Source organism: Staurois parvus, unplaced genomic scaffold (assembly GCF_062004578.1).
Source record: "Staurois parvus isolate SC_StPar_1 unplaced genomic scaffold, SC_StPar_1.0 ptg000672l, whole genome shotgun sequence".
Lineage (NCBI taxonomy): Eukaryota > Metazoa > Chordata > Amphibia > Anura > Ranidae > Staurois > Staurois parvus.
Genome location: NW_028318468.1, coordinates 2,750,852 through 2,766,993, shown reverse-complemented (window position 1 = coordinate 2,766,993; position 16,142 = coordinate 2,750,852). Strand labels below are relative to the sequence as shown.

At 41.0% G+C, this 16,142-nt stretch overlaps 1 non-coding gene across 1 annotated transcript; it reads left to right on the top strand.

Moving 5' to 3' along the window:
• Positions 1–271: 271 nt before the first annotated feature.
• On the top strand, positions 272–343 carry TRNAC-GCA (transfer RNA cysteine (anticodon GCA)). The gene has a single exon. It is a non-coding gene; the product is annotated as a tRNA-Cys (tRNA).
• Positions 344–16,142: the final 15,799 nt, after the last annotated feature.

The following is a 16,142-nucleotide window of genomic DNA, read 5'->3' as shown; positions in this document are numbered from 1 at the left end:
TCAGTAAACAGAGGTGATCAGTACAGTGTTGTGGAAGGTGACCATCTGGAGTCTGTATGTGTGGTCTGATAAAGCTATCTAGATGCCTTTATCAGAAATCAAACCCTGAAGACAGGTTTGTGAATAGTAAATGTATGCAGTAGTTGATGGTTTTATTATTATTCTATTCCTATAAAAAAAAACACAAGATTAATATACGCAACACAAATAAATCAGGACACTACAGCTTCTAAACAATTGGACATACTGCATATACAACATAGAGGCACAAGGGGGTATAGCTCAGTGGTAGAGCATTTGACTGCAGATCAAGAGGTCCCCGGTTCAAATCCGGGTGCCCCCTTCTTTTGTGCATTTTTTTTCTTTACACATATTCTCTTGCAGAATTCTTTCATACCAACATAGAAATGCAATTTGTGTTCCAAATATTTTATTTACCTTTACATTCTATATCAAATAAAAATCTCCCTATATATATACAACCACAAGAAAGCAACACAAAGCACTGCATGCAGATGAATGATCTCTACTGACACCTAGTGAGCAATCTTGGAAACGGGTTTTTTCTTTATTCGCCTGTAGCTCAAACTGATTTGCACTTTATTTTGTCTCAGCAGGTCACTAATCATAGGCATTTGCCCAGATTATGGCCATTAAAATACTGTTAAAACAACTAGTTTAGTTTGCCCTGTAGCTGAATATTTCATTATCATTAACTGGCAGTTATTTAATATTGATCTAAATCCCAACTTGATCACATTAAAGTGGAGCTCCAGCCGATTTTGTGTTTATTAAGTCAGCAGCTACAAAACCTGTAGCTGCTGCCTTTCAATAAACACACACTTACCTGTCCCAGGATCCAGCAATGTGCTCACCTGCGCCGTCCCTTTTCTTCTTCTCTCCAGGGCACCGGCATCTCAACTGTGGGCACCAGCCTGTGACAGCTTGCGGTTTCACAGCTGAGTGTCCACTGTGCAGGCATGAGTTGCACTGCGACTCCTGATTGGTCCAGCAGTTTTCTGGGACCTTTGAAGGTTCCCAGGAGACTACGGGAGGAAGGACGGGGCCGAACTTCCGGTTCACTTTGCCATGGCGAACCGAAGTCGGAGTGGGTACCTGTCAAAACCAGGTACTTGCTCCCCCCTCCCCAGCAAAAGGTGCCAAATATGGCAGTGGAGGAGGGGGGGGACAAACAAGTGGAACATTGACTTTTGGGTGGAACTCTGCTTTAAGGCCACATTCACACCATACGTGCAGAAAAACTGATGGAAAATGATGCGCAGATTTCACTTGCAGAGACTCAAGTTTTCATATGCGTTTCAATGAGTTTTATACACATTGCAGATTCCTGTGCAGAAAAAATCTGCATGTGATAGTAGTGTAGTGGTGTGAACAGGGCATAGAGAACAATTTTTTTTGTGCCGTTGCAAAATGCGTGCAGAAAAACTGACGTCTCTGCAACATGGCGTGAACAAGGCCTTAGTTTGCTAATGCATTGTGCATCATAAACTAAATTTAATATAAAATACTCTACATTTTTCATCCCTTTGTGTATTTCAGTGCTGCTGATCTCCCACAGTGATTTTCAGTCATTTCATGTCTATTTGCACTCGCACGCTTGTTATTGTTTTAGTCCAGCTTCATAAAAAATGATGGACCATACCCGCATAATTTGCGTCAGCATGGCTGTTTGTAGTTTCCACCAGGGAAACATATGGCCCTGTATTGCGTCAGTCGTTTGAGCGTTAATGGATTCCATTAGTCAGAATATTAATTTATTCTGGCCATTGGAATGCATTAATGCTCAAACGAGTCTAAACGCATCTAGCATTTAGACGCATTTACATTTGTCTAGGCACATTCAGCATTTTTTCTGCTCTTCAGCTCCTTGCCTTAATGCACTTTTGATGCTTTTTTTCCAGCCTGTATTATTATTATTGCACAGGATTTATATCGGGCTAAGATAAGTATGGAGGGGAGCTGTACACAGAAGATTTTTCACCTTAATACATAGAATGCATAAAGGTAAAGAACCTTCTACCTTTACAACCATTTTAATCTCAAAATTATTAAGGTCCATAAGAAACAGGTTTTGGAAAATTCAAATGCATTTGTCTTGGGTAAAGAAGGATTTAGCGTGGTCACAGGCAACCCAGGAATTTCAAGCATTGTTTGTCATTACTGGGTTGACAGCAAACTTCAGGGAGGTAATACATGTCCTGTCAGCACTCATAGCTTAGGGAAGTTTTCCAATGTAGAGGCTCTGCCAGGGTTGGAGTACCACTGGTCTCAGAACATTGTTTGCTTCTGCTTGTTGCTGGAAACTGCTCTCCATTACATAGAGCAAGAAGAAACAATGGTATGGGTTATGAAGATTTATTTTACCTTGACCAGACTAGAAGGTGCCAGTAAGGTTGGCTGGGGAAGGGGATAAACATTCAGGGAGACCCCCTAAAAGGGTCTTTGCCTCCCAGGCTTAGCCTGGAAAGAATGTGAATCCAGAGACCCGGTCTTTGCCGCCCAGGCTTTGTCTGGAGGTGAGGTCCACTGTGAATGATCTCTTTGACTCTGAGGCCTGCTGTATGTGGAGGCTTCATCAGCATCAGAATCATGTCCCAGAGAATGTGAAATTGACCTATGCTAGAACCTGGAATATAGGAGCACCTTCATAAAGTTTGATCAGTTGATTGCTGGTCTCGGAGTAGAGGCAAACCCTTGGCCCAGGAGAAGAGCTGACATTATTTTTCCATCAGAGTGGAATAATGTTGTTGTTGTTTGGGTGTCTTGTAAACCCTATCTCTCTCTTCTTTGGACTTGGCCAATAAAACTTTCAAGCAAAGATTGGTAGAGTGAACATCAGTCATTGGGTTGCCACTTTTGTGCAGAAAAGGCAGTTTACACAGGACGTAATGAGCTCACTGGGTTTCTGGCAGGATCAAAGGGTACTTTCTGTACTGGCCGCATTAAGGAAATTCAGTGCCCGCCACATAGATTGGGTTATTTTAGACTTAGCAATGTTCAAGTTCCAAAAGAGCATAAAATGATGATACGCTGGATCCATGGATCTTAAATAGTAAAATATTTTGAGTTCAAATCTGTGATAAGGCTGGTTAGTTGTTTGCTAATAAAAGTAACATCTATGTGTAGTTTTACTTCGTAGAATGGTATGAATTTTTTGTCCATGCTCAGGTCCTATGTGAGGTTGGGAAAGCCAATAAGATGTAGGTTGACAGTGTGCAATGGGCTTTGGTGAGAAAGGGTGGCTTATCCATTCTTCATTACAGAGAAAGTTAATCTATCTCCCAGTTAACTTTTCACCATCTCTGGTTTATTCATTATGCTATTTGATCACTATCTGTGAAATGCAGGAATCTTGCATTGGTTACCAAAGCTTGTGAAAACTATGTGCTTCTCATGACAGTTTCAGTAAAGTATGACAGGCTGATAACATTGTGTTTACTGACTGCTCCATTATCTTATCACAGGAATTGTCTTGTAGACACTGATGCATTGATCACTCTTCAAACTCAGTTGTGGACTTTCCCTTATGATATTAGATGAAGCTTGGCTATGTCGTTGGAGATGTTTTTGAAAGAAATATACAATGTTTACATATGCAAGGATAATTTTGCTTTGTGGGCATTTGAAGTGAACTTATATTCCATTTCGGAAGTAAACGTTCTACGTTAGAGCAGACAACACATATTAAAGTACCTGTCCCCCTTGCATTCTCATCTTTTTTTTGCTGCATTCTCCATTAATAAAAAAATTAAAAATGCAGTGTTGGTTGTGGGACCTCCTTGTAATGGCCATTGCACACGAACAGACCTGTATCTCTAGCAGAAAAATCAATCTGCCTGTGTCAAGACATAAGAAGACAGTGGGTGAATTAATTTTTCAGCCACCAAAATTTAGGTTTTGATCCAGGCCAGCAAATCTTGGGCAATTCATTGGTTTTCCGGTTAGCCAAGTGAAATTGTGTTCACCCTTATTTTAAAACAAATGCACAAGACTGGATGATATCTGTGAATATGGCTTCACTGAGCTATGTGAAAACTGTACTGCTTTAGCAAATCAGGTCCAAAGTCTGAAGCTTTCTACAGGTTCCCTGGGGAACCTTTATATGCTTTTATTTATGTACACTGCTCAAAAAAAATAAAGTAACACTGTTTAATCAGAGTATTGTATCAAGTCAATGAAACTCCTGGGATATTAATCAACAATGAGATGACCACCAAAACAGGAATGGTTTAACAAATGGAGGCCACTGACATTTATTTCCCTACTCATCTTTTCCGACTGTTTTTCACTAGTTTTGCATTTGACTAGGGTCAGTGTCACTACTACTAGCATGTGGCGATACCTGAACCCTACAGAGATTGCACAGGCAGTCCAACCCCTCCAGGATGGCACATCAATACTTGCCATTGACAGAAGGTTTGCTGTGTCTCTCAGCACAGTCTCAAGAGCATGGAGGAGATTCCAGGAGACAGGCAGTTACTCTAGGAGAGCTAGACAGGGCCGTAGAAGGTCCTTAACCCATCAGCAGGATCGGTATCTGCTCCTTTGTGCAAGGAGGAACAGGATGAGCACTGTCAGAGCCCTACAAAATGACCTCCAGCAGGCCACTGGTATGAATGTCTCTGACCAAACAATCAGAAACAGACTTCTTGAGGGTGGCCTGAGGGCCCAAAGTCCTCCAGTGGGCCCTGTGTTCACTGTCCGGCACCATAGACCTCGATTGGCATTTGCCATTGAACACCAGAATTGGCAGGTCCACCACTGGTGCCCTGTGCTTTTCATAGATTAGAGCAGGTTCACCCTGAGCACATGTGATAGACGTGAACTGGTCTGGAGAAGCCGTGTAGAACGTTATGCTGCCTGTAACTTTGTTCAGCATGACCGTTTTGGTGGTGGGCCAGTTATGGTCTGGGGAAGCATATACATGGAGGGACATACAGACCTCTACAGGCTAGACAATGGCACCCTGACTGCCGTTAGGTATCGGGATGAAATCCTTGGACCCATTGTCAGACCCTATGCTAGTGCAGTGGGTCCTGGGTTCCTCCTAGTGCACGGCAATGCCCGGCCTCATGTGGCGAGAGTATGCAGGCAGTTCCTGGAGGATGAAGGAATTGATATCACTGAATGGCCCCCCATGCTCGCCTGACCTAAATCCAATAGGACATCTATGGGATGTCATGTTTCGGTCCATCCAATGCTGCCAGGTTGCACCTCAGACTGTCCAGGAGCTCAGTGATGCCCTGGTCCAGATCTGGGAGAAAATACCCCAGGACACCATGCGTTGTCTCATTAGGAGCATTAGGAGCCCGATGTTGTCAGCCATGCATACAAGCACATGGGGGCCTACAAACTACTGAGTACTATTTTGAGTTGCTGCAATAAAATTTCAGCAAAATGGACTAGCCTGCTGCATCATTTTTTCACTTTGATTTTCGGGATGTCTTTGAATTCAGTCCTCTGTAGGTTGATCATTTTAATTTCCATCAAACTATGGGGCATCCTTAGGTTCCTAACACATTACCCAGTCCATATCAGTATAGATATCCAACATGATATTTTTCCCCATTGAGATCTGATGTGTTTTCAAAGTGTTCCTTTAATTTTATTGAGCAATGTATTTATTTTGCATAAAGGGCATTCATTAGGGCTTCATTCACATGGGTGAACAGCAACAAGAATCAGCGATTCCTGCCAGAGCAGGAGTTACTGGAGAGCCAGATTCAATGACATTTTGGCTGTACTCAAGTCAGTCAAAGGATCAGCTTGGGTACAATCAGCCTGACAATTGATGGATTGAACCTAGGCTGGTCCCCGCTGAACCAGCTGAGACTCGATCTATCTATGTCCAGCTTTACTTTTATTCCTAAAGTAGTTCTAAAACCTGGGCATTTTTAACATTAGAGCATTCTGTGCATTAAGGTAAAAAATGTTGTAGTGTTTGTTTTGCCCCCTCACCCCCCTGTATACTTACATGAGTCTTATCTTGATCCAGTGCCATGCCAATCTACAGCAGCACTCTGTGTGACTGTCAGTACATGGACACAGTCTGGCTTGGGATCAAGCCCGCAGATGTGCCCCCATAGCAAGCTATGGGGGCACACAAAGAAGAGGAGGTTTGAGGCTGGTCTGTCCCTGGCCCTTTAAGAGGTTTCTGATGCCGGGAAGCTGGGCAGGGTTTTTGATAATGTAACCGCTGTGAGTGGCTATCACAGTGGTCACATGATCGGAAAGCTTTCCTTTAAGGGCCAGTAACTGTGCAAGGTGTGTGCTCTAGGCACATGTTTGGCACAAGGGGTTAATAATGCTTTAAGATATTACATTAAATCATTTTTCAGTCCTTCAAGCATTCTCCAACTCCAGAAATACATTATAAAACATACTATATTTCAGGAGTATTTCAGCTGGTCATGAGTCAAGTTTTGCCTAATCCTCTTCTTCAGTATTGGGTGGCATTCAATGCTGTACAGTACAGTACTCATGTTTACACATGTAAGCACTGTACTTTGCTGCGAGTTACACTGCAGGTCCAAGACTGCTGGGAACACTAATGGGAAAAGGTGGGTATTGCAGCAAAAGCTGCATTTTTTATTTCAGGTGTTAGGGATATTAAGGCTCATGCAAAAGGGAATAGTAAAATACTGATGTCTATGCAGGATCTTGCTGGCAGAAAGGTTCTGCAAAAAAAGATGCATGTAATGGTAAGTGCTTTCATTTGTATATGTTTAGACACATAAACATCTGCAACCATTCATAAAGTTCTTTTTGCATTCCTTTAGTTCAGTTTTTACTCCCAGAATGAATCATTATATGTGTTTGCATAAATTATTGACCGCCAACTCAGAATTTTCTTCTTTGACTTGCAGCTGAACGCAGTGCAAGATCACTGAGCTCATAATCTACAATACTGCTACAGACAGATCTGTAAAACAATTGATGCTGTACAGAAATGAAAGCAGCATTTTTACCACCTGTCTACATGAGGTGTTAGGATATAAATTATTGTTGAAGCTAGAGTTGGACTTTAAAAAAATGTGGCTTAAAAATTTATATATATCTGCTACACAAGTAATTTTTTTAATTTATTGTTGTAGACATTTCCATTTTAATATGCAGCCATCTGTGATTCTGTACAATATATGGCATTATGCAACATGGGGGCTTTCTGTGCTCTATACCTGACATTGTTCGATTGTATATAAGTACTGTTTGTATTGTAATTGCAGAAGAATAGCCTTACAAATATAGAAAAAACCCTGTTACGTGTGTAACATGATGATGTGCACAGTTTGGAGTCGATTATTTTTGAAACGCTCATTTCCATTGTCAGTGACCATGAAGTTCCTGATTAGTTTGTGTGAGGTTAAGTGGTTGTCTGAAGTCCAGAATTGGGAGCAAATGCAAGATTTCTTTCGGAAAATTATCCTTCAACAGTTTGGATTGCAAGTCTTTAACAATCTTCGGTATATCTTCTAATGTTGGATAATAGGTAATTTCTAACAGTATAAAGCCGGCCATAGACAGACTGAAATTTGGCTGGCTCATCAGGAACAGGCCGAGTTTCAATCTTCCTATGATCAAGCTGGTTGAACTTAAATCGATCCATCAATCGACTTCAGTACAACCAGCCTATTGAGTTTATTTTGCTATAGCCACTGACAGTGATCATTGTATTCTGCTGGGAGAGAAGGTTCCCTGTGCTCTCCGCTAGCAGAACACAATAGCACTGCAGGAGGGATTCCCCCATCAACACTGACTGAGCATTCCCAAAAGGTTGGCCATGCTGTTTACAATCTCACATTTTGTTCATTTAAAGTCAGGCTGCACAATATTTTCATACCTAGTTGCCTTCACACATATCCAATAGACTAGATTGTAGATAGTAGCTTTGATGACCAAAATGCATTGAAAGGTATCACAATTATACAGTAAGTGCACTGTGCCCAGTGTGAATTTCATTCGTTTTTTTTCTCTGCTGTAGTTTCAATCATTCTGATTCATTGTAAAGACTAAGTTCACTGTTAGTAACATGTTAAATGTTATTCTCGTATTTAGGGTGTAATATATAACATGTTACTAATGCAGAACCCCCGCTCATCCACTGATCCTCCACTGTGACAGTGTTCAGGAGTTCTTCTGTCACATAAAAATCTGTGAATGATTTATATATACAGCCCCAAATCCAATCACTGTCCAAATCTTGCAGACTTCATCTCAGCAACATCTCCAAGATACGCCCGTTTTTAACCTCTGAAACCACTAAGCAACTTATTCACTCCCTGGTTATATCTCGCCTTGACTATTGTAACTCCCTCCTCATTGGCCTACCTAATCGCAGGCTATCCCCTCTTCAGTCTAACATGAATGCTGCTGCCAGACTCATCCACCTTACTAACCGTTCTGTATCTGCCACCCCTCTCTGCCAAACCCTCCACTGGCTTCCCATTGCCCAACGGATAAAATTCAAAACATTAACAATAACATATAAAGCCATTTATAACTCAAATTACATCACCAATCTTGTCTCCAATTATCACCCAAACTGTCTTCTCTGCTCCTCGCACGAACTACTGCTCTCTAGTTCCCTTGTCTCCTCCTCCCATGCTCAACTCCAGGACTTCTCCAGAGCCTCCCCCATCCTCTGAAATGCTCTACCCCTATCTATCCGTCTATTACCTAATCTGCCTACTTTTAATTGATCTCTGAAAACCTATCTCTTCAGGGAAGCCTATCCTTCCTTCAGCTAATAACTAAATCTTCTATTTCTCCTATCAGTTCATCCCCCACAGTTATTACCTTTTGTACCTCCAGCCCCGCCCTCTTAGATTGTAAGCTCCAAGGAGCAGGGCCCTCCTAACCCTCTTGTATTGAACTGTATTGTTGCTGTATTGTCTCCCTCGATATTGTAAAGCGCTGAGCAAACTGTTGGCGCTATATAAATCCTGAATAATAATAATAATATATACATACTTTTTTTATTAAAAGGTGAATTTAGCCATAAATTATAAGCCTCTTGAAGTAGCAGTAGATGCTGCAGCAGTATCCTGCATGTTTGAAGTGACACCTCTCTGTGGCACTAATACTATGGATTATCAATGATCTATGTACATACCCCTGACTCCTGCACACTGTAAGGTGCATAATTCTGAAACTGCACTACATACAATACATATTCTTGACACCTGCACTTTGTTTATTATATACACACACAATACCTGCACTGTGTATGTTACATTCTTTTGACCCCTGTACTATGTACAAGTTTTAAACTACTTAGTACAAATTTTTCACACCCAAATTTCTCCACAACACATAATGCACGTCACCTCCTTCTTCTCTGCTTGATGCCTGCGGGCTAAGGGGAGGGTTAGGCTTAGGCTCTGGCTCTTACAGGTGGGGGGGCCTGTCAGGTAGGTTATATAGGGCCTTATGATTTCTAATAGCGGCCCTGGGGCCAGCACTAGTAGTTAAGCAGCTGTTGTGACAAAGAACATGCCGACAGGAGGAGACAATAGAATAAGTAGAATGAAAGTATTAATCACATACAATTTTTTTTGTCATTAACTGTATATGATTAATACTGACAATGATAGTTTTCAGTATATGAATTCCTGTAACAGACACTAACGGTAACATTACTGGTTTAAATCTTCTTTCCAAAATTTAAAAAAACTGTTGCAATGACAAGTTAAACATTAGCTGGATTTAAGCTTTAATTTGTGCTTTGCTTACTCAACCTCTTACTCAACCCAGTCTGCCCATTGCATATAGATGGCGGAGGGGAAACTCTGTCAATGCGGACTAACATACCTGTACATCAGCCTGCATTGGCAGCTCCTGTGCGGCTCACAGAGCGTGCACCCGGGAGTCTGGCGATCGGCTTGTCACCAGGACACAGTGGATCACTTTACTGCTTTGTCTGGGTGATCACATAGTGTTTTACCATGTAACTGCTGTGACCAATCACAGCACTCATATTGTAAATACTTTAAAGTGAAACTAAAGATCGCTTCTCTCTGCTCTCAGTGAAAGAGCAGAGAGAAGTGATCCTGTAGTCTGTGAGTGTACAGCAGCCTGTCAGGTTGCATGTACACTCGCAAACTGCAGTGCCAACTACCCCAGTGTCCCAGTTTAGTGCCTCTGTGTCCTTGATCACTGCACCAGTATATCCGTAATAAATAATTCAGCCAGCCCCTGTCAGTGTCCTGATCGCTGCCATACCCTAAACCAATGCCCTGATCACCGCCATTCTATATACCAACACCCTGATCACTGCCAACTGCCTTACCAGTGCCCTGATCACCGCCATACCCCATACCAGCACCCTGATTACCGCCTTACCCCACACCAGCATCCTAATCACAGTCATGTCCCATACCAGCATGCTGATCACTGCCATGCTCCATACCGGCATCCTGATCACCCCATATGCCATACCAAAATTTTATAACAAAAACTAAGCAAAAAACCCAGTAGTGATCAAAAACCACCAAAAGAAAGCTCTATTTGTCTCAAAAAAAGGATACAAATTCCATATGGGTACTGTGTTGCATGACTGAGTAATTGTCACTTAAAGTGTGATAGTGCTGAAAGCTGAAAATTGGCCTGGACTGGAAGGGTGAAAGTGTCGAGACTTCAAGTGGTTAAAAGATGAACTGAAGTCCAAATGTAAAAAATGTGAGCAGGCAGGTTATTTATTGCAGTCAAAAAAAATACCTGCCTGCTTGCAGTTTTATTTAAAATATACACTGGTGGAAATTTGCTAAAACTGATGTACACAGAATGTGGTGCAGCTGTACATAGTAACCAATCTGCTTCTAACGTCAGCTTGTTATGACTGGTTACTGTGCACCATTGCACCAGATTCTGTGTGCACCAGTTTAGTAAATCTCCCCTGCTGAGTTTACATTCCCAGCACAGTGCCTGTGTGCCAGGATGATTGAACTAGAAAAATGTTATTTGTTTCAGATTCATTCGTTAAGTAAATAATTTTGTTGCATCATAACGGTTATTTTAGCATGATTCATTTTTGGAATTTGTTTTGTATATTTGGATTTGCTTCATATATTTGTTGTTCCAAACCGATTTGTATTTTCAGAAGTTATTTTGGAAGATTGTCTATATTTGTTCTAATGTGTTATTTCGTTATTTTGGGAGTTTACTTATGCACTGCTATTCCAACCCACAAAGAGAAATGGAATGAGCTGATTGGACAATATAGACTGGAGTCATGTGCATCCGAAAATAATGAATAAAATGAAATTAAAGTGACATTAAACCTTCAGTTTTTTAATAACAAACATGGCATACTTACCTGCTCTGTGCAATGGTTTTGCACAGAGCAGTCCCACTCCTCCTCTTCTGAGGTCCTCTGCCGGGCTTCAGTCTCCTTTTCAGTGAGTGCTCCATGAAAAGTATGTCTTCATGGGGGCACCCGTGTGGGCTCGCTCCTGAGCCACCTGGTCTGTGTCTATTGCTACAGACAGGGTGGATCGGCCCTACCCCCCTGCTCCTTTGTCACTTCATTTGATTGACAGCAGCGGAAGCCAATGGCTGCTGCTGCTATCAATCTGCCCATTGAGGAGAGAGACAGCGGCAAGAGGAGCTGCTCTCATGCACATTGCTGGATCGGATCAGGCTTAGGTAAGAATAAGGGGGCGCTGGGGGAATCCTGCAGCACAGGTGGGTTTTTTTACCTTAATACATAGAATGCATTAGGTTATAAAAGAAAACCTTCAGGCTTTAAAACCACTTTAATTTCGGATTCATTCGTGTTATGATTTGGAGATTCTGATGGACCCACCTCCATCCAACCAAAACACAATAATTAGGAATCATCATCTTATTTCACTTTTATTCCTTACTGTAGTTATTGCAATATTTAAAAAATTTTTATAATGAAAAATATTCATGCAAAAAGTAACAGCTGATTATCCAAGAACCAAAGACTACTATGCCCCTCTACTCTTAAACGTAAAGATTAATTCCAGAATAAATATGTAACAAGTCAGCGCTGAAAACCACAAACCTTAAACAGCTAGCAAAGGATAGGTATACAGAAACCCCTCGAAGCATACAATGTAAAAAATGCATTGTCTTAATAAACTAAAAAAAAAACATTATATAGCATATACTCTAAAGTAAAATAGTAAATCAGCATTAAGAAAGAAAATTAGAAAAAGTCCTTATTAGAATCTTGCTGTCCAGCCATGTCCACCATCCCAAGGAGAAAACACCACCACTTGTGACTGAAAAAAATGCATTTACCAACTCCAAAAGCTGACAGTGCAGCAAATAGCACGTTGTAAATGACCAAGACCAGCATTCCTCTATGGACATCCAGCTCCATCCATCCACCCACACTTGGTCTTCTCACTGTAGCTGCAATCTGCACCGTTAGGGGGAATAGGATTATAACCACGCCATTATACGAGTAGAGATTTCTCACCGAATCCAAAACCAGAAGTGGCGGCATGACTTCAGCGCGTAGCTCCACTCTGATGCATTTCATGCCAACGCATGTCTTCAGGGGACGCTATTTGCTGCACTGTCAGCTGTAGGAGTTGGTGAGTGCGGTATTTGTTCGCTCACAGGTAGTGGAGGTTTCTCCTCTGAATGGTAAAAGTTACAATGGGAAAAAAAGATTCTCAAAAAGACTTTCTATTCTTATTTTCTTCCTTCAAACTGATGGACTATTTTACTTTAGAACATATGCTATATAATTGTTTACCTGAGGCGTTGCATCAACCCCAATACAAAAAGAATCTTATTAGAATATTCATGCTACGCTCACTAGAATGAAAAGGAATGGATACAAATCAATATGGATAATTCGTTATGTTTTGGATGCTTCAAAAATTGTTTTGGATTTGTTGAAATTTGTTACTATTGTGAAATTCTGACAAAATTTTAGTTATTCGGATGTATCCTCGAATAGTGCACATTTGCTCCAAATTTCGTCTCATAACAAATCGAATCACACATGTCCTATCATCTTGCACAGGCTGATTGAGAAGGCTGAAGACCGAAACCCAGGAGAAGATGCTGGTTCCGGTGAGGGACTTCGTAGGCATCAGGTATTGCTTTAGGCTAGGTTCACATCTATAAAGGTTGTGGCTGATGCATTTTTTCGGTGTGTTTTGCATATTTGAATGCGTATTTTTGATGTGTTTGGCATTTTTTTGGGCTCAAGTAGCATCAAAGTAGTGAGGGAACTTTTATGTGTCCAAAGTCATATGTTAGGGTTAAGGGCTAGGGTTAGCATTATGGGCTAGGGTTATATGTTAGGGTTTGGGTTAAGGTTAGGGTTAAATGTTAGTGGTAGGGTTAATGGATAGGGTTAAGATTAAATGTTAGGGTTAAATGTTAGAAGTAGGGCTAGGGCTAACAATTACCACTAAACCTAACAATTACTCCTAACCCTTACATTTAAACCTAACCCTTAACCCTGACATATAAACCTAACCCTAATATTTAACCCTAACCCTTAACTCTAACATTTAACCCTAACATGCAACTTTGAACACATAAAGGTTCCTGCACTACTTTAAAGTGACTATTTGAATGCTAGAGAGTGTAAAGTCACATCAAAGTCACACTACATGAAAAAAACTGTAATACTTTCCAATTGGCCAAAAAAATGTGACTTTGGACACATAAGGCTCCTGTTCTACTTCAATGCTGCTTTTATGCTACTTTGATGCTACTTGAGTTCCAGAGTTGTGTAAAGTTGCATCAAACATTGCACTACATGAACAGAACTGTCATACTTAACTTTTAGCAAAAAAAAAACAAAAAACAAAACCCGCAAAATGCACTAAAAACGCAACACTTGCATTTTTGGTGCAGATTCATTGAAGTCTATTACATGCAAAATGCAATCTGCTGTGGAAAAAAAAGTCACTGACCCTTTCCAAAAAACGCACCAACTCAAATCGCACAGATGTGAACTAGATCCATAGGAAACCATGTTAAAAGGACTGTAGTGCATTTCTGCAAAATGCACTAAAAAAATGCATAAGTGAGAACCAGGCCTTAAAGTGGAACTAAAACTGTTTTATACTATGTATCTTCTGCAGTAAAGGCTTTTTTCTTTCCTGTTCCCATTCTTATTCAGTGTGTACACTCAAACTCTGGTGTGCATGTACGGGTGTTATGGCATCCTGGGGCAGCCAGTCAAGATAGCTGAAAATGCTGAACCGAAAAGAATAATCTGGGTAATAGATGTCAGCGGTGACAAGGGACCACTTGGACATTGCAATACTGGAGCCTAGGTTAGTAAAGTTCTGCTTTGTAGAACAGCTAAACTCATCGATTTAACTGCTTTCCAAAAGGAAGCTCAAGTTAGAAATGCTCAATAAATAGTATTTTTAACAGACCCAACCCAGACAGGGGCTTTTGGAGGGGACTAGGGGGCTAGCCTTTTACCTACTGATTATGACCTACAGAGGACTCCGGGGATTTTCTCTGCTTCTCCCGGTCAGAGCATGGAAAATAATTCAGTTCAATCTCTGATCCCATAAAGACAGCAGATCATTCTCTGATAGACAATAATGTGATGAATGGTGAGAGCGAGGCTCGGATTAAGTCTCTGAATAAAGACAATAAAGCTTCCCTTCTGGAGTGGATGGAAAGGTGTAATATTAATCTTGTACAGGTTAATGGTCAATATGAAAATATGGTGGCCCCCCTGCAGACTGGGTTGAAGAGGTGCCTCCATTTGGAACAGAAATATTTATCAACAATTTCCCTCAAGAAATCTATGAAGATAAATGAATTCCACTTTTTCAGACTGCTGGAACATTGTATGAGTTTTGTCTTTTGATGACTTTCCTAGTAGACGGATTACACAAGCGAAAGCCAAACACCTGAAAAACAGCATGTGTAATGTATGTTGTATATCCAGAGCTGTGGGCTTGTTTCCGGACCTTCTGGGGTGAGCTCCCTGACTAATCAAAGGCTTTATTGATTAGCTTACTGTTAATTAGATCACTGTTTAATTAGGTTACTGTTAGCCGCTAGCTGTTTGTTAGATGTACTGTTGGACGTACTGATGATATTACTGTTTAAAGTTGCATTGTTTAGGATTATGTGATCAAGATCTTATCCGATTTTGTGTGGTTTACATTCCGTGTGAATTTTCAATAAAGGGAGTTCCTGCTTACACCTAAGCTAGTGTTAATTCTTGGGTGCAATTCCCAGCTATAATACCTTGTTCCTGTGTTCCAGTGGCGTGGAAGCAGCTCTTTGACAGAGGCACCCAGGTGGGGTGCCAGGCGGTCCATCACAGTATTAAAGAATATCAAAAAAGAATTCCAGGTATGGATATTTTTACATAGTTAAATCAGTCCAGCTTGAACCAATGAAAGCATGTATAGGACTTACCTTGAAGATCACTGTGGGAGCTGGAAATCATTGTATTAGGCAACGCTACTCGGTGATCTCCACTAGCTTCCGTACCTCATGCCATGCGGCTGTCCTGCTACATTCTGAACACAAGAGATTGCCACTCAGCACAGGTGCTTTTCAGGGATCACTTTGCATGTTCTCAGTGTATGAAAAGCGATCTCTTATTGAATTAGGTAGAGAGGCAGGGTGATGATGTCACAAACTCCACTTTGTCCAATCAGATGACACTAGCATTTATTGAAAAAAATTCAAAACAATCTCTGAATGGTGCCCATGCTGAGAAAGATTTCCTGTGTTCACAATGCAGCAGGGCAGTCACTCGGCACAGGACCTGGAAGACAATGGTGATCACTGTAGTAGAGGAGACTACTACAGTGATTTCCAGCTTCTAGAGGGATCCCACGGGCATAGCACATGCATAATTTTTTTGCTTCAAGCTGAGCCAATGTAACTATGTAAAAGTATCCATGCCTAGAATTCAGCTTTAAATAAATGTTTTTAAATTGTATAAAAAGATAATAAAGCAGAAATAAATCCATCTATTTGAAGTAGAATTCCAGTCTAGTATTAACTAAGCTCCCACCCATCTTTGAACACCTATACTAACTACCTTGCTGAAGGCAGATGCATATACTTGCCTATTATCAGAGCGCTCTGGTCTGGCCATGATCCTATCTGATGAAGTCCCATGATCCGTGATATACCGTTTAGGG